Source organism: Ochotona curzoniae, unplaced genomic scaffold (assembly GCF_017591425.1).
Source record: "Ochotona curzoniae isolate NIBS_2020 unplaced genomic scaffold, NIBS_Ocur_1.0 contig_1, whole genome shotgun sequence".
NCBI classification, from domain to species: domain Eukaryota; kingdom Metazoa; phylum Chordata; class Mammalia; order Lagomorpha; family Ochotonidae; genus Ochotona; species Ochotona curzoniae.
Genome location: NW_024464918.1, coordinates 35391731 through 35397343, shown reverse-complemented (window position 1 = coordinate 35397343; position 5613 = coordinate 35391731). Strand labels below are relative to the sequence as shown.

Here is a 5613-nt window from a genome sequence, read left to right as displayed (position 1 = left end):
TTTCCCGTATTTCTTTATGTAATCTTGATTTATTCTCTTTCGGTTAGAGAACAAACTGTAGATTTCAGTTCATTTAAATTGAAGTTTATCTTATGGCTAAAACTATGGTATGTTTTGGTGAATGTTTCATAGATATTAGAAAAGAATTGTATTGCTGTTGCATTGACTGTTGTGTAATGTCAGCCAGATCAAGTTGGCTGGCAATGTTGTTTATATCTTCTATATACCTATTTACTCTGTTTTCTTAATTATTCATGAGCATTGCAGTTTTTAATTATAGACTGACCTATTTTTATTCAGTTGTGTTAGTATTTTCTTCATACTTTTTTGTTAAGAGTATACACTTCTATCTTCTTGGTTAATTTACTACATTATCGCTGTGTAGTATTAGTCTTTAATCATAGCCATTTTTTTTGTCTAGAAGTCTAATTTGTCTGATATTAACATAGCCATTCCTTTTATGTTAGATTTGTGTTCATGTGATATAAAATGCTTAATTGTGCTTTTAGTAAGTTGATAAACTTTGTTCCTAGAAAAGTTGTAATTTTTCAGAAATTTGAGCAGACAGTACAAACTTGTTGTTTACCTTGCCAGCCTCCCCTAGTTTCTCTTATTTGACATTAATACCATGTACATTATAAACGATGAGCAAATATTGATTAATTTTTACTAACCAAAGTTTATGAATTTGTCAGGGTTCACTCTTTGTGTTGTATGTTATTGTTGATTTTTTAAAAATTTTTATTGCTAAGTCAGATATACAGAGAGGAAGAAGAGAGACAGAGAGGAAGATCTTCCATCCAGTGATTCACTCCACAAGTCACTGCAATGGCCAGAGCTGCACCGATCCAAAGCCAGGAGCCAGGAGCTTCTTTTGGGCCTCCCACACGGGTGCAGGGTCCCAAGGCTTTGGGTTGTCCTCGACTGCTTTCCCAGGCCACAAGCAGGGAGCTGGATGGGAAATGGGGCTGTTGGGATTAGAACCAGCGCCCATATGGGATCATGGCGCCTTTAAGATGAGGACTTTAGCTGCTAGGCCATCGCGTTGGGCCCTGTTACTGTTGATTTTAACAGTTATATAAATACATGTGTCTATAATTACTCTGAAAATTCTCTCCGGGCTCTCTGTTGATCACTACCACATTCATACCCCCAATTCCTGGTAGTGTTACCTTTTTTTACAGTCTCAGCACTTTTGCCTTTTCCAGAATATTGTGTAGCTAGAGCTAAACACTATGCAGCCTTTTCAGTTTGGCATCTTTTTGTTTTGTTTTGTTTTCTGTACTTTCTTTTATTATCATCATACTCTTTGCATCAAGATACATAGTAATGATAGATTTTTTAAAGCTTAGTATTAAGTATTAAATATCTTTCCCCATTTTAATCTTACATTATTCTGCCAAGAAACAAAAAACTAAAACTCAGGTTATCTGGAGCCTGGTTGATACTGAATTCTCTAACAGGTTTCTTCTAGAAACAGACAACTCAGACTTTTTCTCTCACTTCAGCAAAGAAGCTATATTTAAAAGCACTTGGAAAGTTCCTCCTCCACCCTCAGGTGGGAAGGCTCAGAGAAGGGAGTCATCAGCACAGCCACCTTCGAGGCCATAGTGGAATTCTTGAAGGTTGCAGACCCTGTAGAAGTGAATGAAGGCTGCTGCTACCACCAGGACATGGAAAATCTGGTGAGACTGGAACCAAATGTCAAAATTTCCAGGAAGGAAGTTCTCAGGAATGCAAGCAGCATAAAGGCCAGCTCCAGTGATGTACATCACAGCCATGAGGAAGAACCAGCCCATCTGGCTCACCACGGTGGCCTTGACGAAGCCCTCGGCAACAGTAAAGTGCATGGTGGGCATGACGCCACTTAAGCCAAGTCCCAGGAGTGCACCTGCTCTTGTCTGCCGATGCTTAGGGGTCAAAACTATCCCACTGTGCCACAAAGATGGCAGAAATGCCCAGGACACAGATGATGGAGAGGTAGATGAGCCGTGTCTGTGGGGAGCAGTAGAAGGAGTCATAGAGCCAGGGGGCAACGCTCCCCATCATCAGTAGAGCAATCCCTGAATAGTCCAGTTTGGAAAAAGTCCAAGAGACTTTCTCTGAAAGACAGTAGACGGTGTGGAAGAGCCAGGAGAAACTGAGGCGCAGCACTGCACCCGAAAAGAACATCCCAAGTGCCATCTTCTCCTGGAGAGGGGCCATGAAGTACATATTAGGTCTGTGCATGGTCAGGATTCCCAGAAAACAGAAACAGCACAGAACCAAGCAGATGGGTCCAGATATTGCCAGTTTCTGTGTGGATGCAGAAGATGCTCTTGAAGCAGGCCTGAAAGGAGGGCATGGGTGGTCTGTGGCCGTAAAGCAAGTAGTCATTGTCCTTGAGCCAGTCAGGCAGCACATCATAAGGAATGACCCTCCAAAGTCCAACCCAGACTTTGTACACAGACTCTTCCATCTTCTCCATGGCTTGCTGGAGAATTTAAGGAATATGTCACACAGGAAATAGCAAAAATGAAACAAAATCAAGTAGAATTATTGGAAATGAAGTCACAATAGAGTAAATTAAAAATTCCCTGCTAAGTCTCCACAATAGAATGAATGAAGCAGAAGAAAGAATCTCAGAACTGGAAGATATTTCTTGTCACCTGGGGAAATAATCAAAAAGCTGGAAACAGGTTGGATCAGGCTAAAAAAAGGATCCAGGAATTAAGAGACACTATTAAAAGGTCAAATATAAGAGTCATGGGAGTTCCCAAAGATGCAGAAAAAGAAGCTGGGTTTAAAAATGTTTTTAAGGAAATAATAAATGAAAACTTCCCTAATTTGGAGGAAGAATTGGGAAACAGCATCCAGGAGAGGCAGAGCAGCAGGGTTGACCAAAAGCAATCTTCACTATGGCACATGATAATCAAGCTCTTCAATCGAACATAAAGAAAAGATCCTTAAATGTGCATGTAAAAAAATCAATCGACATATAGAGAAATGATAATCAGACTCACAGCTGATCTGTCACAGGAAACTCTATAGGCCAGAAGAGAATGGAGCAACATATTCCATATTCTTTTTTTTTTTAAAGATTTATTTTTATTATTTTTTTTATTGGAAAGGCAGATATACAGAGAGGAGAGACAGAGAGGAAGATCTTCCGTCCAATGATTCACTCCCCAAGTGAGCACAACGGGTCGATACTATGCCGATCCGAAGCCAGGAGCCTCTTCTGGGTCTCCCACGCGGGTGCAGGGTCCCAAAGCTTTGGGCCGTCCTCGACTGCTTTCCCAGGCCACAGGCAGGGAGCTGGAAGGGAAGCGGGGCTGCTGGGATTAGAACCGGCGCCCATGTGGGATCCCGGGCGTGCAAAGCGAGGACCTTTAACCACTGTGCCACCGCGCCGGGCCCATATTCCATATTCTAAAAGGGAAAAAATTGTCTGCCCGAAATAATGTACCCAGCAAAGCTCTCCTTTGTCCTTGAAAATGAAATAAACTTATTACACACAGCAAAGAAAAGCTCAAAAATGTGCCTTTTCCAGGCCGGCCCTACCAATGATATTTAATGATGTTCTCTTGACAGAGAAAAAGAATGGCATCCCAGTAAAATAACACCAGAAGACTAAATCAAACAATGAATAATCCATTGCTAAAACGACAGGCCCAAGTTACCACTTAACTCTGAATGTAAAAGGCTTAAACCCATCAATCAAATGTCATAGATTAATAGACTGGATTAAAAGAGCAAAACCCATCTATCTGTTGCCTACAGGAGACACATCTCACCAACAAAGCTCAGCAGAAACTCTGTTTCATGGATTTTGATGTCAATGTTTGTATTTTCATTTCTTCAAAGCATTTTTTCCCTCATATTATTCACTGACTCATAGATCATACAGTAGCATCATTTTCTTCAAGAAGTGTCTTGGTTTTCTTTTTCATTTCTTCAGGGACACATTAGTCATTCAGTAGCATGTTATTTAACTTCATGATATGAATTCCTGTTTTTCTTCCTGTTACTGAGTTGATTTTGTGTGTGTGTGTGTGGCTTTTCATTTAATGGGATGTATAGTAACTGTATAATGGAGACTATCATATTCAGACGTGAGGATACAAAGCAATATGCATCTCTGCTTCTAGATCAAAGATGTACTCCCTGGTCCTGGTATGGTAGCTCAGTGGCTAAAGTCCTCACCTTGCATGTGCCGGCATCCCATATGGGCGCCGGTTCTAATCCCTGTGACCCTGCTTCCTGTCCAGTTCCTTTCTTGTGGCCTAGGAAAATGGTTGAGGACAGCCCAAAGCCTTGGGACCTTGCACCTGAGTGGGAGACCTGGAAGAGACTCCTGGCTCCTGGCTTCGGATTAGCTCAGCTCTGGCTGTTGCAGCTGCTTGGGAAATAATCAATGGCCAGAAAATATTCCTCTTTGCCTCTCTTCCTCTCCATATATCTGACTTTGCAATAAAAATAAAACTTAAAAAAAAAATGGACTCCCAATGAAATTGTTAAATATATCTTGACAATAGGATCCTGGGGTTTCTGCTAATGTCCACGTCCACAATGAAGGATTTACGACTGTTTACGAAGAACTATACTATTGTAATAATATAGGGGAAATCAGTGGGGGAGGGGGAACTTGGAGAGAGGGTAAGGGAAATCCCAGAGCATTTGGAACTGTATAATAAACTAATAATAATAAATGGAAATAAATAAATATGTAGTAGTATTTTATTATGTTTTAATTTGTGATTCCCTAAATGCATATAATCTTAATTGATTTTAATATATGATATTAATTGATTTACAGAGTTGATTTGCAGAGTTACAAAAAAGAGGGAGAGGCTGAGACAGAGAGATCATTCATCCATAGTTTGGCTCCCCAGATGGATGCAAAACCAGGACTGGACCAGGCCAAAGCCAGGAGCCAGAAATTTCTTCTAGATCTCCCATTTGGATGGTAGAGATCCAGGCAGTTGGGCCATGTTCTGCTGTGTTTCCAGAAGCACAGCATGGAACTGGATAGGAAGTAGAGCAGCTAAGCCCATATGGGACATGCCACAGGTTAACCCACTACATCATCATGCCAGCCCTTGTCATCTTTTTGTATTTTTCTTTTCATAAATATGTTTTTTTTTAATTTGAAGGTCAGCTTTATAGAGACAATAAGAGACAGAGAGAGGTCTTCCATTATCTGATTCACCCCCCGCAAAATGTCTGCAACAGTCAGAGTTTGGTCAGTCCCGATCACCAATATTTCTTATTCAGAAAAGTGAGATCTCAGGGCATACTGCTGCATTCAAAATTGGAAACACAGAGACAGAGAAAAACCACAAATTACCAGAGCACAATTCCATCTCTGGGAGCCAGAGATAGCATAGAAAAACTTAAATTGAGATTGACAAGTTGCTGGAGGCTGTCTCTGTACAACCTTGAGATTAAAATCTCTAGTCAGTCCTTTGGATGGAGAGTTATGTAGAGGACTTAATGTTTTCATGGGTATTACCTTCAGGAGCTCTACCAATTATCACAGTGAAGATCAGAGAAAGGTCCCCTCTTGGTTCTACAAGGGGTGAGAGACAGGAAGAGAAAGAAGAGCCATTTTGGAATGTAATGCATTCTGTT

The 5613-nt window shown here is 40.8% G+C and overlaps 1 pseudogene; it reads right to left on the bottom strand.

Annotated features, from left to right (window-relative positions):
- Positions 1–1444: 1444 nt before the first annotated feature.
- On the bottom strand, positions 1445–2471 carry LOC121153753 (annotated as a pseudogene).
- Positions 2472–5613: the final 3142 nt, after the last annotated feature.